The following is a 22,623-nucleotide window of genomic DNA, read 5'->3' as shown; positions in this document are numbered from 1 at the left end:
TATGATGGCTACTCTATTTCTTCTAAGGGATTATTGACAAGACAAGAATCCAGACAAGTGGGGGAGTAATCTCAGTTCAGGGAATGACTAGGAAAGAGAGAAGTGAGGCATGCGTTGGAATTGAGATCTCATTTAGGAGGTAGGGAAAATGGTTGTGACTTCAGGAGTAGCCTATTGCTCCTTCCTGAGGCCTGGCTGCATTCTGTGTGTTCTTAATGAACTCTAGCTATTTCTCCAATAAACTCACGGCACCAAGTCTGGCACACGGTATACGCTCAATAAATAATTTAAAAATTTACAAATGAAGATAGGGGCTGAAAAATCAACAATTTTCTTTTTTCTTTTTACAGTTTTCCACTCTAAAAAGGTCTTGTTTTATATACTGAGCTCTCCTTTCAAATTATTTTGTGATCACACCCAATTTTACCAAATTTTTCATTTGCTCACTAATCTTCCTTTACCAGTCAGTTGGAAGTAGACATTGCTAATCACCAGGTTAGAAGTAACATAATTAAACTAAAACTCTAATGTGGTCACATTGTGCTTCATATGGCAGCAATTATTCCCTGGTGGTTCAGGGGTAAAGAATCTGCCTGCCAATGCAGGAGATGTGGGTTCGATCCCTGGGTTGAGAAGATCTCCTGGAGAAGGGAATGGTAACTCACTCTTGTATTCTTGCCTGGAAAATCTCATGGACAGAGGAGCCTGGAAGGGTGTACAGTCCATAGGGTTGTAAAAGAGTTGGACATAACTTAGTGACTAAACAACAATTATTCTCAGGAATAAATCTGTGGTCTATTTTGTGTGATCTATTTAAAATAGCTTTATTTTGTGCTTTTAGCTTTGAAAGAGATGATGTGAATGATCTTTAGTTACATATCAAAACTGAGGATTTACTATTAATGCTGCACTGAATAACTGGAAGGAAAGATGACTATTCCAAGAAAGTTTGGTTGCCAAAAAATAGTTTAGAGGGCCTAAATATCTAGTACTGAGTCATGGGAAGTGGGAACAAGTAAATTGGTTTCACTGGAAAACATTCCACATGTAACACATGGTACATTTCAAATGACTGTCAAGATTATATATATTTTTATTACATTTTGTTTTCCTATCCATTATTTGACAGGATCTAAAAAATTAGCCAGCCATATGTAATAAACTGTACTCTAAGCATATGTGGTCTTTGCATAGAAATGTATTTTAGGTTGTATATCTGCCAGTTGGTAAAAGCACATGTATTCTTGCATTTAAAATATGATTCCATGATTTGTTTCCATTTGATGGCTAACTTGGGAAGATGTGCATGTGTGTTGGCTATTTAAAAATATTTTTGGTATAAGGAATATTTTGGCACTTAATTTATTTTTTATTACTTAATAGTACTGCCAAGACTATTAGCAGGGTAGCAACTGCCCATCTGTCCTCATAGATAAACAGTTCTGAATTCTTGGTCCAGGGGTTGCTAAAGCTGGACCATTCATTGCCCCTTTACCCACTCAGCGCCACCAATCAACCTAAGAAAAGGATACAGAGGAAGTGCATTCCCTGTAATTATGTACATATTAAAGAGATGGTAGCATTAGGAAGTGAAATAATCTATCAATCTGATTCAACTGTCCTTTCCTTTATCTTATGACAAGATAGAAAGCTTAGCTGACTGTGTAGGGCTGGTTAGTGAGCACAAAGCTGGAGCTGCCATTCAGGAGTAAGTTATTAAGGCTTGGTTACAACAGAGGATACCATCTTTATCATTCCTTCCACCACATATCCAGATTCCTGGGATACCAATTGACAGGTAGGCATTATAGGGCTAAAACAGTTTGCTTTTCCCATCATTACTCATGATTTTGGTAGTATGTTAGTTGCTCAGTCCTGTCCAACTCTGTGACCCCATGGACTGTAGCCCTCCAGGCTCCTCCGTCCATGGAATTTTCCAGGTAAGAATACTGGAGTAGGTTGCCATTTTCTTCTCCAGGGGATCTTCCCAACCCAAAGATCAAACTTGGGTCTCCTGCATTGTGGGCAGATTCTTTATTGTCTGAGCTACTAGGGAAGCCCCAGTAATAAAACTACTGATGGAAGCTGTGGTAAAAAAATAACCTTTTACTATTTACAAAGTTTTTTCTTTTTATATATTATCTTAGTGAGGAATACATTATTCCTGTTTTACAGATAAGTGAACTGTGGCTTAGAGAAGTTAGGTAATATGTTCAAGGTTACACACTTAGTAAGTGGCAGACCTTTTGCCTATAAATCCTTTGCTCTTTAAACTAATTACCTTTAGGTTAAAGAAGAAAAACAGATCCCATAATGAATCATTTACAATTTCCAGTTGCAGTTTCTTTACAGTGATTCTTAGAAAGAAATCTGAATGCAGAATACATTTTGACCCTTACAATTTATCCCAGTTTATAGTTACTTAATTTGCCAGTCATTTTCTCTTTAGCAGTCTTTTACTTTCAGCACTTTGAATGTGTTAAATCTCTTCCTCTGGTCTCCATGGTTGCTGATGAGAAATCAGCTGTTCATCTTAGTGAGATCCCTTATATGTGATAAGTCACTTCTCTCCAGTTGCAGTCAAGGTTTTTTATAGTTTGATTGTTTGGTACAGAAATCTTTGAGTTTTGTCTAAGTTCACTAAACTTCCTGGATGTGTAGACTAATGTTTTAAATTAAATTTGGGAAGTGTTTGGCCATTAGATTTTCAAACAGTCTTTATTCTCCTTTCTCTCCTTTCCTTCCAGGCCTCCCATCATGCACATATTGGTAAATTTGATAGTACTCCACAGTCTCTAAGGCTCTGGTCATTTGTTTTCATCCTTTTCTCTTTCTGTTCTCTACACTCAATCATCTCAGTGGACTTATCTTTAAACTTACTGCTTCTTTCTTCTGCCTGCTCAAATCTGTTATTGAGCCCCTCCAGCAAATTTTTCATTTCACTTATACTTTTCAACTCTGGGATTTCATTTTTTTCTTTACAATTTCTATCTTTTCTTTTAAAATTGATACTCTCTATTTAGGGAGACATCATTCTCATATCTCTCTTTAGTCCTTTACACAAGGCTTTCTTTAGGCTCTTTTGAACATGCTCAAAATAGACAGTTCAAGTTTTTGTCTCTTAAGGACAACATCTGGGGGCCTGAGGGACAGTTACTACTGATTGCTTTCTTCTCTGCATATGGGCCATACTTTCTTGTTTCTTTGCAGAGAGCATACTTCTTTGTTGGAAATTGGACATTTTAAATGATAGAAAATTTTATTATATCAATGAATATTATTAACTATGTTACTATTATTATATTATTAATAAATAATGGCAACTGTGGAACTCGGATTCTCTTCCTCCAGGGCTTGTAATTATTTGTTCTCATTTTGTTGTTGTTACTAACATTTATGAATTAATTCTAAAAAATCTGTCTGTCATGTGGCCACTGAAATCTCTACTTGGTGAGCTTAATGATCAGTTAATGATTAGACAGAGACTTCCTTAAAGGCCTGAAAACAACAAGCATATCTAGTCTCTTCCAAGTGGCTCTGTATGCCTATTAAGGCATGCCTTCAACTCTGCCTTGACCTTCCCTTCCTGCTTGTACAGAGCCTTAAGGTCAGCCAGAGGTGAGAGCACAGGCCTTCTTAGGTCATTCTTGGCATGTGCAGAGCCTGGGTTTAGTGCATAGACCTGGGCATGGAGAAGGCAATGCCACCCCACTCCAATACTCTTGCCTGGAAAATCCCATGGACGGAGGAGCCTGGTGGGCTGCAGTCCATGGGGTCGCTAAGAGTCGGACATGACTGAGTGACTTTACTTTCACTTTTCCCTTTCATGCACTGGAGAAGGAAATGGCAACCCACTCCAGTGTTCTTGCCTGGAGAATCCTAGGGACAGTGGAGCCTGGTGGGCTGCTGTCTATGGGGTCGCACAGAGTCGGACAGGACTGAAGCGACTTAGCAGCTGGGCATGGACATATCCTCCTAGTTTCCCAGGAATCCGCTCAAAGGTTTTGAAGTCATCCCCCAGATCCTCCTGTTGAGCCTTTTGTTTAGCTCACACGTTTTCTGTTATCTACTGCCTCAAGCATCAGTGTCTTCTAATTCTTTCTGACCTACACCCCTGGGTGAGGAAAGGGCTTTTCAAACTGGAACATTCCTAGTTGATAACTTTTGAAAGAGTTAATTGTTGCGAAACCCTTATTTTGTAAACAGAAAGTTATCTTATCTCATTAAGCAAGTAAAAGGATACACTACATTTATCACAAGGTCAAGAATATTTGGTGGTAAGACCAAATATATTCCCCAGTGTGGAATGCACTAGAAAAATTAGAGGCAGATAGATTAAAGAGTTTTAAATTGATGTCTAGAGAGTAGGTAAGTGGATAGTCAAAATATAGAATGCAAGGTCAGAGCATAAAACAGTGGATTGAACCACAACCAAAAAAAAGAGAAAAAGGAAAAAAATAGTGGATTGATGGGTGATTGAAAGAAATAATGTATAATACATTGTATTATTACATAAATGGGAATAATTTTTATATATTATAGAAATTAGGATAAATGGACATCTACATATTGTTATAGAAATTAAGATAAATAAATAGCAATATAAACATTAAAACCGTAGCAAGCTAAAAAACCAACTTTGCCTCTATAAATACAGAAGTGGTTTCTATTTATGATTATTACCGGACTTAACTGTTCTTTTAAATATGAAGAACATTTCTATAATCAATTATTCATAAGAGGAGAAACATATTCATTACACAAAACAAAAGCACCTGAGTAGAGATACTTTTCAATAGTTAATTAAAATAAAATTGTATTAAAAATAAAATGTAATAAAATGTTAATCAAAAATAAAATGTATCCTGATAATGGTATGTCAGTTTTTTGTGCTTCTACTTCAACGTATAAACCCACCATTTAATAATGACATAAGATACAAATACATATGTAATATAAAAATTTTTTAGCTTATAATACCAGTTTTTATATGTATCTGCTATTTAGTTGATTTTGAAGAAGTAAAAGAAAAGCTTCTATACATCTTCAACTAATAGAAGTCATACCAAAAAAAAAGAAAACCTTAAAATATTGGAACCAGTTGAGAAACCACAAGTATTCAAATGCAGGAAATCATGATTTTATAACATTTTAATGTGATCTACTCTTGGGAAACAAAGTTAACCAAACCCCATTTCTGTACAGGAAATATTCCAGCATACAGTTGTAATACATTGTGGTGAAGGGGTACAGCTGCAGATTTTTCACCTGTAATGCCCCACTGGTATTCTGGCTTACTGCATTGCATCAAGACTGCCTTCCTGTCCGGAAAACCCTCTAAGTACAAACAAGACTCTAAGTCCAGATTTTATTTTCCCCTGGTATCAGAATATGGTAATTTAAGAGCCCTGAGAAATACTTTTTTAGCCTTTAAAAGGAAATGTGTAACATTCTTTTATTAGGATCTATGTTTGGGTTGGTTTTTCAAAAAACTTAACACATGACCCAGTTATCTTATCAATTTATCAAGCTACCAAGTTTCAAGCAAATGCAGGTGTGTAATATGACATCTTTCAATATAATATTTTCCACAAAGACAAATAATAAAAATATATTAAGAACTTCTGAGTCAAAACTAACTTGGATCAAGGGCAACTTTACTATTTTATGGTTTTCTTTGAATGAGGCTACAAACCCTAAACTCACTATTGTGTTCTAGTCTCAGCTCTAATTGTTCAGGTATTTCACTCATTGTATGAAATAGTCAAATGTACATGGTCTATTGTAAAGAACATTAATTGGGACTCTGACCTTCTGAAAGTGAAGTTTCTCAGTCGTGTCCAACTCTTTGAGACCTCATGGACTGTAGCCTACCGGGCTCCTCTGTCCATGAGATTTTCCAGGCAAGGGTATGGGAGTGGGTTGCCATTTCCTTCTCCAGGGGATCTTCCCAACCCAGGGATAGACTGGGGAGAGCAGGCCAGTCATGAATGCCCACTAGAAAGAGTTGTCTCCAAGGTCCCTTAGGGAAACCTGTACAGGCAACAGGTTGCATACACTACCAAGGAGGCTGCTGTTTGCAGCCATTGCACACTGGGCCCCCAGGGGGAAAAGAGCACAGTCGGCTTCATTGGCTGCCAAGAACAGAGAACCAAGAAACAGACTAGCTAGACTCAGGGGAACTTAATTCCAATCTAAATTTGGTTGCAAACTAGTTTTGTCACCTTGAGTTGAAGTCACATAACTAATCTGAGCTTCAATACTCTTACTGGTAATAAATTCGCAAGAACTGGAATAAGGAGGAATGAGGAATAAGACTACTCTAGCTCTTTAAAATTCTAAAGTGATATGTAAATATAGGACTTGATTTTTTACTTTATATTTTAGGAAAAGAGTTTATATTTTAAAGTGCATACTGTGTGCCAAGATTTTCATTATTTTAGTCAATCTGAATGGTAATTAAGTTAGAAGAGTATACCCATTTTACAGATGAGGAAAATGAAGGGTTGAACAACTTGCTAAGGTTCTCAGTCAAAAGCTACAGAGCTGGGAGTGTAAGATTCTAGAACCCAGGGAGCTCATTCACTTCTTTACACTGACTCCCACATGTTAGTTACCTGATTGTGGCAGAGGTTCAAAGAATGCAACCTGACAAATAAGCAATGCTTACAAACTAAATACTTGTACAGTGAGATTCTGCTATAAGACTGTTTTTAAAACTAAAAGAGTTAAGAATACAGTAATTATTGATAATTGTTCTTAACAGCCCTTTGTAATAAGAAAAACTATAGTACAGAGTGTGCTCACTCAGTCATGTCTGACTCTTTGCAACCTCATGAACTATAGGCCACTAGGCTCCTTTGTCTATGGGATTTTCTCAGCAAGAATACTGGAGTGGGTTGCCATTTCCTTTTCCAACAGAGACAGTAATCTTTAACAATTGGGAAGAAGTCAATTGGGATAACAGAATAACTGAAAAAAAATGCAAACATTTTAGAACCAAAAGCAAGCCTGAGATGTCTTATGAAGGCTTGTCATAAAGTTAAATGTTTAGATCAAGAGGTCAACAAAATTGTTCTATAAAAGGCTAAACAGATGATGGCAAGCACTGGAGGCTTTCTGCGTTATATACTCTGTGTTACAACTACTTGACTTCCTATTGCAGCAGGTGGATCACAACAAACTGTGGAAAATTCTTAAAGAAATGGGAATAACAGACCACCTTACCTGCCTCTTGAGAAACCTGTATGTAGGTCAAGAAGCAAGAGTTAGAACCAGATATAGAACAACAGACTGGTTCAAAATTGGAAAAGGAGTAGGTCAAGGCTATATATTGTTACCCTGCTTATTTAACTTCTATGCAGAGTACATCATGTGAAATGCTGGGCTGGATGAATCACAAGCTGAAATCAAGATTTCTGGGAGAACTATCAATAACCTCAGATACGCAGATGATACCACTCTAATGGTAGAAAGCAAAGAGAAACTAAAGAGCCTCTTGATGAAGGTGAAAGAGGACAGTGAAAAAGTTGGCTTAAAACTCAAAATTCCAAAAACTAGTAGGATCATGGCATCTGGTCCCATCACTTCATAGCAAATAGATGGGGGAAAAAAGGAAACACCGACAGACTTTCTTTTCTTGGGTTCCAAAATTACTGCAGTAACTGCAGCCATGAAATTAAAAGATGCTTGCTCCTTGGAAGAAAAGCTATGACCAATCTAGACAGCGTATTAAAAAGCAGAGACATCACTTTGCTGACACAGATCTGTACATTCAAAATTATGGTTTTTCCAGTAGTCATGTACGGATACCATAAAGAAAGCTGAGCACCAAAGAATTGATGCTTTCAAACTGTGGTGCTGGAGAAGACTCTTGAGAGTCCTCTGGACAGCAAGGAGATCAAATCAGTCAATCCTAAAGGAAACCAACCCTGAATATTCATCGGAAGGACTGATGCTGAAGCTGAACTCCAATATTTTGGCCACCTGATGTGAAGAGCCAACTCATTGGAAAAAACCCTGATGCTGGGAAAGATTGAAGGCAGAAGGAGATGGGGACGACAGAGGATGAGATAGTTGGATGGCATCACTGACTCTATGGACATGAGTTTGAGCAAGCTCTGGGAGTTGGTGATGGACAGGGAAGCCTGGTGTGCCGCAGTCCATGGGGTTACAAAGAGTCAGGTATGACTTAGCAACTGAACAACAATATTGCAGCATGTAAATAACATCTAAATGAGTATGTCTGTGTTCCAATAAAATTTTGTTTACAAAATCAGGATGCATTTGATGGGCAGGCTATAGTTTGTTGATTCCTTGATTAGATGACAAGTGTTGCCCTCATAGAGGCCCTTAGGAGTATATGTCTCTTAGGAAATACTCCTCCACAGGTCTATCACATTCCCACATATCTTAGAAAAAAGGCTTTGTCTTTGCTCCAGATTATCTTTTCAAGTTCATATGCATAGCAAACAGCTATGGAAGACCGAGACAGTGTCTCTCTACAAAGGGCAGGAATGCTTATTTCAAAAGATTCAGGTTCCCCAAGTTCAGGGTTCCAATCTTGAAATGTAACTTACTATGCGTTTAAGCCTCACCTGGCTCTCTTCATCGCCCTTAAGGGAACAGAGGCTTGGAGAGCTGGTACATATGCAGACACACTGTTGTAGGTAATAAACTGTCCTTCACCTCGATCCAGCACTCCCATATGTTCTATAAGCATCCAAGAGACTCTGGCAGGCTAAGCTGTTTACTTGCAAATGGGGTAGAGCTCAAACCCTTCACAATTTCTGACTATATTTATACTTTATTTAGGGCTTCCCTGGTAGCTCAGCTGGCAACGACTCCACCTGCAATACAGGCGACCTTGGTTTGACTCCTGGGTCGAGAAGATCCCTTAGAGAAGGGATTGGCTACCCACTCAAGTATTTTTGGCTCAGACAGTAAAGAATCTGCCTGCAATGTAGGAGACCTGGGTTTGATCCCTGGGTTGGGAAGATCTCCTGGAGAAGGAAACAGCTACCCACTCCAGTAGTCTGGCCTCAAGAATTCCATGGACAGAGGAGCCTGGCAGGCTACAGTCCATGAAGTCACAAAGCATCAGCGACTTTTTGCGACTTTCAAAGACTTTCACAGGACTGAACAGCTTTCACTCACTCGCTCACATACTTTATTCAGTATATAGTTTCATATGTACCGCATATATCACACATATATTTAAATGAAGGTGTAAAAGTGAGATTAATTAGCTTATAAGTATCTTAATTTATTCACCAAACATGTATTGTTTCTATGTTAAGGGCAAGCAAGGGATCAAATGGCCAGAAAGAGAGACAGATGGGGTTCGTGACTTCACGGAACTTACAAACAGGTAATACATAAATAGTTAAGTACCTAGTATTGCCAGAAATGATTTAAAGTATGATTAAGAAAATAATTTTTCACAGAATTACTCCATACTTTCCTGGTAAATTTGAATCTTATCTTTACAGTCCAAATTAATGTGGTTTAACTATTTATCAGTGGGAGAGTTTATCTTCTCAAAGCATAAGTCCATAACTCCATGCTATCTTTTCACCAGATCTTTGATAGAACTGCTAATAAGTATTCAAGAGTGACTCGTGATTTTAACTCTACATGGAGGCAGGATGGGAAGAATTATTTGTAGGCAGACAGCAGGAATAAAAAAGAAGAAAAAGTATGAAGAATTTAAAAAACCAAGTCTGTATATAATCAAGCCCTGAATAAAGGGCAGGCTGTACAATACAGTTTTCAAAACAGTAACCTTGGTTGAGCTCTGGTATTCTGGATTAAATGTCCTAAGGAAACAAATCTCAATGCGGTAAAAATGAAACTCGGTGCAAATTCCATTAACATTCCTAAAGAATTATGCTCCAATTCTGGCCCTTCCCTATCTCCTCAACCTAACCTCCTACTTTTATGCTACATATCACCTTAGCTGTCATTAGTTTGTCTCCATTAGTGCTTCTTGAAATCTCATTCATCTTTCAAAACTTTTATCTTTGTCTTTTTTCTAGAGAAACAAAACAAACAAAAAACTCTTCTCTAATAATCAAAGTTAGAAATGATTTCTCTTCAGAATTCCCCAAAGACATATGGCTTAAACTCTTCTTACTGGCACTTAATAACACTACCTTTTCTTGTAGTTATCTGTGTGTATACAACTCCAGCTTATGTACCTATGTAAATCCCTGACTCTTCTGTGCATGCTCAGATGGTAAAGAATCTGCTTGCAATTCGGGAGACCTGGGTTTGATCCCTGGGTTGAGAAGATCCCCTGGAGAAGGAATAGGCTGCCCACTCCAGTATTCTTGTCTGGAGAATTCCATGGACAGAAGAGCCTGGCAGGCTACAGTCCATGGGGTAGCAAAGAGTCGGACATGCATGAGTGACTAACACTTTCACTTTCACCAGCTTCTAAACTCCGTTTAATCCTCTTAGCAGAACTATTACAAGGGTCTCCTTGTCTTGTCTTCATTCAGGAGGCTTCACAGATCTACTAAACCAATCACGACAACAGTATGTAGAGCCCAGACTACAACAAATATGCAGGCAGGGCCTTACTTTGGCAACTACCTTTAGGAGACAGTCTCAATACATTAAGCTAAGCTTATTGTATTTCATTTTAAGCTTTCACTCATTCACAGTCAACTTTTACTAAGTACTACGTTAGGCACTGGAGAACGAAGATAAAAGTCATAGAAATGCCCTTAAGAAGCCCAATGTGAAGGAAGGAGTCAGTAGTAAAAACAGGCCAAGGTGTCCTAAAGAAGGGCAACTTTCCCATCCTAGGTGGAGACAGAGGATAACCCCTGGAGGTCAAGAAATGAACAATGTATAAAATGTCACTATAAATATAAAAATAATAAAAATTCATATGTATACAAGATGTATTTCATCTTTTCAGGATTCCATTTAAAGTCTTCTCTATCTTGGAAACATTATATTACAACTGAATACAAAACACATATCATTAAACAAAATGTGAACTGTCATATTTCAAACATACATAAAATCTAGTTGACAAGAGATGACAGGTCATTGGCAGAAATCATTTTTAAAAAATGGATAAGCTTTGACTATAAACTTGAAAATCAGCAGGCATTAGTTTTTTTTATCATTAGGTATACAGTTAAATTTTGTTCACAACACATAAGACTATTTGAAATTTCAAATATATGTGCAAATCTGATGCAGCAAACATGAGCAAACTGTATAGCTTCCTGGGGCAATCATGTTCGCAAATGGCCACCTCAAAACTACAGTCCCAAAGTGACATACAAGCAAAAGGAAAGCAATCAGGCACACAGGTGATTTATACCCTTACAAGGAAACATGAATGGCTTTGACACTGACTGTGATTCTTGCCCTATTTCACGTCATGTCAAATTTGCCTGCAATGACGACTTACAGTAGTTCAGTGCCAATCACTCTTAACCTTATACTTTTCTGATTTACCATTAAGAACAGCCACAGGGTGTTAGAAAATATGTCTATTTACATACCAACTGAACATATCAAACCACAGCTCTGTTCAGCTGGTTTGTTTTCAGGTTTCAGGTGGCTAAGGGAACAAAGAAGGCTCTCATAGTTATCTATAATTTTCTAAGTCTTGCAAAATCATCTCAGAAAATCTACAGAGAGGCAAATTTCCTGGGCTGGAATGACTGGCTCTTTCTTCATAAATCTGCAGATAGAATTTCTGGCTGTACTGACCACCATTATTTGGTGGTGACCTATGTCCTGTTAAGCGAATCATCATGTAGAAAGAATGTAATGTGGAAAAGATGAGTTTGGGGAATGCTTTTTAGACAATTTAGTTACATTCATAACACATCATAGACTAGAATAAAAGCCACAGACACCTAATTTGTTGCTTAGGGGTACATCACAGACTTTATGGGACAAATTTTTCTCTTGAGATTCATGGAAAGAAAAAAATGTAAAATTGAAAATGAACAAATAGTATGGGTGGGATTAAAAAGAAAAACAACAACAACAACCCAGCAGCAAGCTGTGCCCATAGAACAGTTTTTCTATCCACACAGAATGACCAAGCACCTTCTTGGGTGTTCCCTACAGGATCCTCTTCCTCTGACCCTGCTGCCCAAGGGAAAAAAGTATTTTTGGAACACGTCACTCTCAAAAAAGTAAAAAACCACAAAGAACAAATTCTTTTATATTCCCCAATACAACCACTTCTTAAAAATTCAGTAAGCAATTAAGATAAATGGTAGTAATTTTAGAAACATTTCCATATAAGACAAAGAACAGCTTACTTGGAGGGTTAAACAGCATAAACATTTCTGTCGTATGTTATATAGTTAAACAATATTTTAAAGATTTTGATTTTCATTTGTAATTCTCGATGTGCAAATACTGCTAATTCCAAAGACCATCGGAATGATTTTACTCCTGAAGGAAAAACACAGGATTACAGATTCTCTAAAAAGTAAAATCTGGCACAGGTCTGAGGAACTGAGAGTTGGTCTGCATTTCCTTGAATGGAATGAACTATAATTTTTTCCCAACTACATATCCTCAACCACAGGACTGTATTGTACCTCAACTGAATATTATGGCTTAATAGTTTGATTTAAGTATAAAAAAAAATTCTTTTGGCTAACGGCCAAATTCAAACGTTTTTTTTTTTTTTGTGGGGGGGAGTACAACAACATATCTATTTCTGACTCTTGGCCTGCTTCTTTCTCCCTTTGGACCTCATCCCTGACAGACATCTGTATTTTGTAACTTTTCCTACATGCTGGCTCTGAAGATACTCTTGAGTTTTGGCCCAATAATCCTTCTCTGTTTGAATTCATTAGTGTGAGAATCACAGGACTAGAAAGGACTTTGGGAGGTCATATAGACATCAACTTGCTCTGGACAAGACTAACTTCAAACTAGGAAGACAAATGATATTTAATACTTGTAGAAGAAATTTCAAGATTTCTCTCATCAATACTGCAGTGTTTTGCATGCTTCACTATTAGAAAATGTTTTATGATATAGTTTTCATTTCATAAAAATGTTACTTGGCAGACAGCAGGACTTTCTATAAAATGAAGTACCATATAGCTTACATTTTTAGTCCGTTAAAGGGATATTTAAGACTGAAATAAATTATTTGTTGGACTCCAATAGACCATAACTGGGACAAAGGAGGTACCTAGCTTATATGACACTGACATCATTTACTGATAGTAATACAAATGCTATAGATGTTTTCATTCTCATTCAATTTGGTCTTTATATTTAATCTATCTTGCTGCTGCTTAGTCGCTTCAGTCATGTCCGACTCTGTGCAACATCATGGACTATAGCCCAGTAGGTTCCTCTGTCCATGCGGATTCTCTAGGCAAGAATACTGGAGTGGATTGTCATGCCCTCCTCCAGGGGATCTTCCTGAACCAAGGATTGGATCCAGGTCTTCCACATTGCAGGCGAAGTCTTTACCGTCTGAGCCACCAGGGAAGCCCTAATCTATCTTATCTACTTCTTCATGTAAATAAGAATTAATATTTTCTTAATATATATAAGAATTTTTTCTGTAAAAATTCTTCCTAAAACCAGTTCAACTAGGTCATTTATTAGCTATATGACTTCTCCATTTGCAGTAGCTTAGATGGTAAATAATCTGTCTGTAAAGTGGGAGACTCAGGTTCAATCCCTGGATCTAGAAGATCCCCTGGAGAAGGAATAACAACTCACTCCAGTATTTCTTGCCTGGAGAATTCCATGGACAGAGGAGACTTGTCAGATATAGTCCATGGGGTTGCAAAGAGTTGGACACAATGGAGCAACTAACACAACACTTATCTATTAAATTAGAATGATGATAACAGAAAGCACAAAATTTGGGGAAGGACAAATGAAAGAATGTAGGTAAACTGCCAAGCAAAATTTCTGGCACATAGAAACTGCTCAGTAAATGAAAGCTGCCTCTTCCCTCTTAGTGAAAAATAAATCACTGAATTTAATTTCTGTGCGTTGAGGACCTTGCTGACAAACTGTACAAATCAATGAATGCTAAAACCAATGTGTAAAAGGGGAACTTGATGATGATGACCTGATCCATGTAAATACTGCTCAAAGTGAAATAAGCAGATGTCACGTGTCTCCCATTGTGATGTAACAGGAAGAATACTGTGTCGCTTTGGAAGCATTCTTTACAAGAAAGAAAAAAGCAACTAAAATCTAATCAAGCTTCCATAACAACTACTTACTAGATTACAGAAAATATGGAGGATAGAGGGTAATGTTAAACAACATTATAAGGATAAAGTGAGCCAGAATATAGGAAATTCTATAGGTGAAATGATTCCATTTCTTCATCAGATAAATGACATAGGGGAGAAAAAGGAGAGAGGGGACTGTTACAGGCTAAGAGAGAGTTAAGAACAGTATTAATCAAGTGTATGTGTGGACCTCAGTGGGCTCCTGATTCAAACCAACCAACTCTAAAAGAGTAGTTTTGAGACAATAAGAAGAATTAAATATAGACTATTATATGGTATTAAGGAATATTTGTTCATTTTGTTGGCTGTGATAAAGATATTAAACTTACGTTTAAAAATACTTACTTGTTGGCAATGCTTGTACATATGTGCGTGTATTCAGTCTCTCAGTCAAGTCCAACTCTTTGCAACCCTACGGACAGTAGCCCGCCATGCCTCTCTGTTGAGGGTATTTTCCCGGCAAGAATAATGGAGTGGGTTGCTACTTCCTCCTTCAGGGGATCCTTCAGATCCAGGGATTGAACCCACGCCTCTAAGTCTCCTGTATTGCAGGTGGATCTTTACCCCTGAGCCATAGCAATGTTTACTGAACTATTAATGGGTGAAATAAAAGGATGTCTGGGACTTCCTTTGAAATACTCTAGAAAAACAATGAGGATCAACAGAAAGTGGTGAGAGGAACAGATGTAACAAGGACAACGGGACATCAATAATTACTAAAGATGTGTGAAAGACACAGAGTTTGTTATACTAGTCTCTTTACTTGCGTATATGTAAATTTTTCATGATGAAAACTTGGAACTTTTTTCAAGGGAAATCATCAGATTTTTTTTCCCCTCAGCTAAAATTTATGTAATAATAGATGTCTTTGTTAGGAATATTATAACATCAATCAAGAAAAAATTTACATACTGCTTGAAACTGCCTTCAAAATCAGTTTAAGAATCATTTTAGAAGGCGGAGCTCATAAAAAAGTAATTCTGATGAAACCATGTACATATCTCAGAAAAGGCCATATTTGTACTCAATCCAAAAAAAGAAAAGGGGAGAAAAAGAGAGTTAAAAAAGTGCCATCGTCAGAGAAGATATTTGCAAATTACGTATCTGACAAGAGGGTAATACCTAAAATACAATATATAAAAAACCCATACCACTTAATAGCAAAAAAAAAAAAAAAAATCTGATTAAAAAGTAGGCAGAAGATCTAAGTATGCATTTTTTTTCCAAAGAAGGCAAACAGAGGTCCAATAGGCAAATGACGAGATACTCAACATCACTAATCATCAGGGAAATGCAAATCAAGACCACAGTGAGATACTGCCTCATGCCTTTGCTAGAATGGTTCTTATAAAAAAGGTAAGAAACAGCAAGTGTTGGTAAGAAAAGAGAACCCCTGGGCACTGCTGGTGGGAAGGCAAATTGGTCTAGCCACTATGGAAAATAGTATGGTGGTTCCTTAAAAAATTAAAAACAGAAACTACCATATGATTCAGCAATTCCATTTCTAAGTATTTTATCTGAAGAAAATGAAAAGACTAACAAAAAGATATATGCACCCCCACATTTACTGCAACAATATTTATAGCCAAGAAATGGAAACAACTTAAGTGTCCATCGATAGATGAAAAGATAAAGAAAATGTGACGTATATATACACAGTTGAATATTATTCAGTTTTACATAAGAAGGAAACCTTGCCATTTGTGACAACATGGGTATCCCTGGTGCTAAATGAAATAAGTTGGACAGAGAAATATAAACACTGTATGACCTCACTTATATGTGGAATCCAAAAATCCAAAATCCAAAAAACAAAACCAAATTGACAGATACAGAGAATAGACCAGTGGCTGTCAGAGGCAGGGGTGGAGGGGTGGGGAAAATGAGTGAAGGGGGTCAAAAGTTACAAACTTGCAGTTACAAAATAAGTCATATGGATGTAATGTATAGCAGGGTGACTATAACTGATACTGTATTGTATAGTTGAAACTTGCTAAGAGAGGAGATCTTAGTTCTCATCACAAGAAAAAAATTTTATAACTATGTATGGTGACAGATGTTGACCAGACATTTTGGGGAATATTTTGCAAAATATATATAAGTATATAATCACTATGTTGTATGCATGCCTGTATGCTCAGTTATGTCTGATTCTTTGCGACCCCATGGACTGCAGCCTGCCAAGCTCCTCTGTCCATGGGATTTTCCAGGCAAGAATACCAGACTAGGTTTCCATTTCCTCCTTCAGGGGATCTTCCTGATCCAGGGATCAAACCCGCGTCTCCTGTATCTCCTGCATTGGCAGGTAGATTCTTTACCACTGAGCCATCTGGGAAACCGCATTATGTTGTATACCTGAAACTAATGTTATCTATAAATTATACCTCAATTTAAAAAATGCCATCACCAACAGATAATATCAAAATATAAATTTTAGTGTATGCAATGCATACTTGAAAAACTGCCCAATCAACTGAGGTTCTTTATCCTACTGCTAAATGATAGAACTGACTTTAGTGATTTGGCTATTTTATTGGTCTACGTTGGCTATATCAATGATATGGTATTTTACGAAGGTCTACTTTATACTTGATGGTAAAGTATCTAGTGGAGATTTTCAACACCGTATATATAATTTAAAGAGATCAAGGTAATGCTTGTGGAAAAAAAGTAGGGTTGTATATCTAGATGGAGCCAAATATACAGTAGAAAATTATAAGAAACCTAATTCTTCAAGATCACTTTAAAATTCTTAATATACTAAAATACACTACAATAGTCACTGAGATTACCCTACATCAACGTTAAGCTTTGGATTTTCTTAATGTGCTCAATAGAGCTTTTTTAAAATGATAAAAAATTCAATAATCAGAGGACTCATTTTTAAGACAAATGTTTAATGACATATGAAGCTTGCTGAAATCTGAAAGCTTGCTACTTTATACATATTTAGCTAAAGAGAAAAAGATATTGGTCAATGTTTGGAAATGCCTTTTCCTCATGGAGTAAAAAAGAGATGTCACAATAGGGGAGTAAAAATATGGGTAAGATTAATGAAATCATTGTTAACTTTCAAAGAATGGTTCAAAGTTGGCTTATACAGCAAATACATTTCTAAGGCTAAATATTTTCCAATCAACAAATGTAAGATAAAACTGTGAATGCAACTTTATATATATTTCAAGATCACTGCATTGAAATGAAGTTTTGAGAGTTGTGTTAAGAAAACTCGTAGTGAAAATGAGTCCTTTGAGAATCCTGGTTCAGTTTATAAATAGCAAGACCCACAAAAGTAAAGAACAACCGTATTGTTGTCTCTTCACTGAAAAAGGCCTTTGATGAGTATTATTTAGAGGCTGTCCCCTTGCACACTGGAAAAGCAACCATTCCAGTCCAATATATGATATAAGAACTATCATCAAGAAAAAAACACTTATCAAAATTCCTTGTAATGGAAGCCTAAAACTGACATATTACTTAGCTATTTTGGAAGCATTCTGAGCATCCCCCTCAGTGATTCATTATTATATGGCTGATAAAGCAGTGAAAAAAGAATTGCCATCTTCAGTGACTTACTTAAGTCTAGGCTTTTAAAACACTGCGACACCAAGATAGAGAAAACTGCCTGACATATACTTTGGTTTCAGTTTTATAAAATGTAAGAGGATCTCTCTCAGTAACCAGTTGTACAGGTAATGAAACAGACAGAATACTCTTTTATAATAATAGTAAAACTAATAAAAAGGCACTGTAGAGTAGAATATAGAATTCAGTTAGAAAGTAAGAGTTAATTTCAAGAGTCTGTGGTTGAAGGAGGCTGCTTTGGACCATCCCATGTATGCCAAAATTTAAGAAACGCCAAAATGATCTCATGTAAAAGTATGTTTCACAAAGGGCATCTTTCAGTAGGTTATCTTCAGTAGGTTATGGCTCTCTGAGCTTTAGCTTCCTTAGTAAAATATGAATAATAGCTTTTGTAATGTTGTGAGAATTAAGTGAGGTAGGCTTCCCAGATGGTTCAGGGGTAAAGAATTTGCCTGCGAGGCAGCGATGCGGGTTTGATCCATGGGTTGGGAGGGTCCCTTGGAGAAGGAATTGGCAACCCATTCCCATATTCCTGCTAGGAAAATCGCATGGACAGGATGTAGCCTGGGGGGTACAGTCCATGGGGTTGCGAAGAGTTGGTCACGACTGACTAAACAACAACAATCATATAATGCTCTTACCAATGGCTGGCGCTAAGTAAGAAAACAATAAATGAACAATGAATGAGAGGAAAAAAAGTAAAAAACTACCTTTTCCAATCCTGAAACCTTAGGGTCTTTTCCCAAGTTTGTTTTTAGTCCTTGGAATACTACAAATATTGATATTTATATCAATTGATACATATTTATTTTGATAAATAATATTTATCAAGGATTGTTGGCTAGTACACAAAAGCATATACATACTGATCAAACCTTTATTTATGTCTTGTCATTTTCATCTTACTACCTTGAAAAACTGACATCTTGCCTCTAATTTCTTCTATCTCCAAGGAATGAAACTTATCATTCAAAAACTCTACTTCTAAGTCCTCCGACCAATAGCTTCCTCCATAGAATTCAGTTCAGTTCAGTTCAGTTGCTCAGTCGTGTCCGACTCTTTGCAACCCCATGAACTGCAGCACGCCAGGCCTCCCTGTCCATCACCAACCCCCGGAGTTTAACCGAACTCATGTCCGTTGAGTCAGTGATGGCATCCAACCATCTTATCCTCTGTCACTCTCCTCTCCTACAGCCTTCAATCTTTCCCAGCAGCAGGGTCTTGTCCAATGAATCAGCTTTTTGCATCAGGTGGCCAAAGCATTGAAGCTTTAGCTTCAGCATCAGTCCTTCCAATGAATATTCAGGGTTGATGTCCTTTAGGATTGACTGGTTGGATTTCCTTGCTGTCCAAGGGGCTCTCAAGAGTCCTTCATTTATAAAATACTTTATTGCTAAAAATTGCTAACCATAATCTAAGCCTTTAACAAGTTGTAATCTTTTTGCAATAGTAACATCAAAGACCACAGATCACCATAACAAATAAAATCATAATGAAAAACTCTGCAATAGTGTGAGAATTACCAAATGGTGACACAGAGACAAAAAGTCAGCAAATGCTGTTGGAAAAGTGGTGCTGACAAACTTGCTTGAAGCAGGATTGCTACAAATCTTCAACTTATAAAAACTGCAAACCTGTGATATGCAATAAAGTGAAGCACAATAAAAACAAGGCATATCTGTAGTATCCTCTAACTTGCCTTTCCCTCTGTCATCAGCCATGGTTGTTGCTCAGCTTGATAACCTTAATGACTACCCTCACAGAACGAAGTGCTTGTGGAATAAGCCCAAATGTCTCAGCATAGTCTTTAAAATCCTCCACTACCTGGCTTTAAGCCTACTTTTCAAGCTCATCAACTACTATATGAACTTCCTCCCCTGTACATCCATTAACACTTAGTGTATAACACTGGGTGATAGTTGGCCTATATGTTTGTTTCAAGAAGCTTGTATTGTACAATCTTAGAGATAATGCTTATAAGAACATCCTGTAAATAGTATTAATCATTGTCACTACCTTTTGGTCCTTTCCCTCAAGTCCACAGGACAGTACAGAGACTAAGTGAATAAGAATTCAAAATGCGCTAATACTCCACTTTTATTACAGTATAAATTATTGACAAGAGACTCTATGTCGTGGCCACTATTCTTGTTGATGTGTGGCCCACATCTGCCTGTCCCCTACTGACCACATCTAATTTATTGCTGTATATCTCTGCTGTTACCTTTCTGTATCTCTGCAATAGAGTTTTTTGGTTTCAAAAAAAAAAGTGCTAACATCCAAATGTTCAACAACTGATGAATGGTAAGTAAGGAAAATGTGGTAAATCCAAAAAATGTATTATTATTTGGTAACAAAAAATAATGAAACACTGATTCATGATTTAAATGGGTGGACTAGGAAAACAATATGCTAAATGATAGAAACCAGTCACACACAAAAAGTCAAAAATTACATGATTCCATTCACCTGCAATGTCCAGAACAGGTAAATATACAGAGACAGAAAGTAAATTAGTGGTTGTTAAGGACTTCCCTGGTGGCTCAGACGGTAAAGCGTCTGCCTACAATGTGGGAGACCAGGTTTGATCCCTGGGCTGGGAAGATCCCTGGAGAAGGAAATGGCAACACACTCCAGTATTCTTGCCTGGGAAATCCCATGGACAAAGGTGCGTGGTAAGCTACAGTCCATGGGGTCGCAAAGGGTCAGATATGACTGAGCGACTTCACTCAAGGGCTGGAAGAGAGGGAAGACTGGAGAGTGATAGCTGAAGGGTACTAGGTTTCTTTCTGAGATGGTGAAAATATTCTGAAATAGACTGTGGGGATAACTGTACAACTCCATGAAAACTGCCAACATCCACTGATCATCAAAAAAGCAAGAGAGTTCCATAAAATCATCTACATTTGCTTTACTCACTATGCCAAAGCCTTTGACTGTGTGGATCACAACAAACTGTGAAAAATTCTTAAAGGGAGGGGAAAACCAGACCACCTGACCTGCCTCCTGAGAAATATGTATGCAGATCAAGAAGCAACAGTTAGAACTGTACATGGAACAACAGACTGGTTCCAAATCGGGAAAGGAGTATGTCAAGGCTGTATACTGTCACCTTGCTTATTTAACTTATATGCAGAGTACATCATGCGAAATGCTGGGCTAGATGAAGCACAAGCTGGAATCAAGATTGCCGGGAGAAATATCAGTAATCTCAGATACGCAGATGACACCACCCTTATGGCAGAAAGCGAAGAAGAACTAAAGAGTCTCTTAATCAAAGTGAAAGAGGAGACTGAAAAAGTTGGCTTAAAGCTCAACATTCAGAAAACTAAGATCATGGCATCTGGTCCCATCACTTCATGGCAAATAGATGGGGAAACAATGGAAACAGTGCGAGATTTATTTTTGGGGGCTCCAAAATCACTGCAGATGGTGACCGCAGCCATGAAATTGAAAGACACTTGCTCCTTGGAAGAAAAACTATGACCAACCTAGACAGCATATTAAAAGGCAGGGACGTTACTTTGCCAACAAAGGTCCGTTTAGTCAAAGCTATGGTTTTTCCAGTAGTCATGTATGGATGTAAGAGTTGGACTTGAAGAAAGCTGAGCGCCAAAGAATTGATGCTTTTGAACTGTGGTGTTGGAGAAGACTCTTGAGAGTCCTTTGGACTGCAAGGAGATCCAAACAGTCCATCCTAAAGGAAATAAGTTCTGAATATTCATTGGAAGGACTGATGCTGAAGCTGAAACTCCAATACTTTTGGCCACCTGATGCGAAGAACAGACTCATTTGAAAAGACCCTGATGCTGGGAAAGAATGAAGGCAGGAGGAGAAGGGGACGACAGAGGCTGAGACAGTTGGATGGCATCACCGACGCGATGGACATGAGTTTGAGTAGGCTCCAGACGTTGGTGATGGACAGGGAAGCCTGGCATGCTGCAGTCCATGGGGGTTGCAAAGAGTCGGACATGACTAAGTGACTGAACTGATGAAAGTACTAAGAACTACTGAACTGTACCCTTTAAATGCATGAATTGCATGGTTTAATAATTGTATCTCAAACAAGTTGCTAAAAAAGTGCTAACAGTTTAAGAGAATCAAAATTCTAGACTTTGATGTTGCATTTAAAATGTTGCTACAGGGGCTTCCTCGGTGGCTCAGTGGTAAAGAATCTGCCTGCCAATGCAGGAGACATGAGTTCGATCCCTCATCTGGGAGGATTCCACATGATGCAGAGCAACTAAGCTCCCTCCAGGGGATCTTATAGAAGTTACTATATCTTTCATTTTACCCTTGTTTTATTAAATGTGTGCATGTGTATACAAACAAAAGCATGTAAGTGTGTGTGTTCATGCTCAGTCACTAAGTTGTGTCTGACTCTTTGCAACCCCATGAACTGGAGCCCACCAGGCTCCTCTGTCCATGCCCTGGCAAGGTTACTGGAGGGGGTTGCCATTTTTTCCTCCAGGGTATCTTCCCAACTCAGGGATTAAACCTGCATCTCCTGCACTGGCAGATGGATTCTCTTCCATTGAGCCACCTGGGAAGCCCCCTAACCACTGGACCATTAGAGAATTCCCAGAGTCTTTGTTCTTAACAACTAGGCTATATTACTTCTCTGGACCTTACTTTTCTCTTTCTGTTTGTTACTGTCTCAACAATGTAGCTTTCAGGAAACAACTCAAACTTTTTAAACAATGGTTTTTACTATGACTCTCACAGAGAGAAATACTTCTATTTGGGGGAGAATAATTCATAAAAAGACGATCATAGACCA

General features: G+C 37.7%; 1 protein-coding gene and 1 non-coding gene across 10 annotated transcripts in view; both read right to left on the bottom strand.

Annotated features, from left to right (window-relative positions):
* VPS13B (vacuolar protein sorting 13 homolog B) overlaps positions 1–22,623 on the bottom strand; it is a 752,042-nt gene that overhangs the window by 115,100 nt on the left and 614,319 nt on the right. The window lies entirely within an intron of this gene.
* LOC145511812 (small nucleolar RNA SNORA70) lies at positions 6,006–6,140 on the bottom strand. Its single transcript, XR_014058187.1, has one exon. It is a non-coding gene; the product is annotated as a small nucleolar RNA SNORA70 (small nucleolar RNA).

The sequence above is a fragment of the Giraffa tippelskirchi genome, chromosome 6 (genome assembly GCF_054371585.1).
Source record: "Giraffa tippelskirchi isolate mGirTip1 chromosome 6, T2T-mGirTip1v1.2.pri, whole genome shotgun sequence".
Classification (NCBI taxonomy): domain Eukaryota; kingdom Metazoa; phylum Chordata; class Mammalia; order Artiodactyla; family Giraffidae; genus Giraffa; species Giraffa tippelskirchi.
Note: the sequence above shows the minus strand (reverse complement) of the source record. Positions and strands in the feature narration are given on the sequence as shown.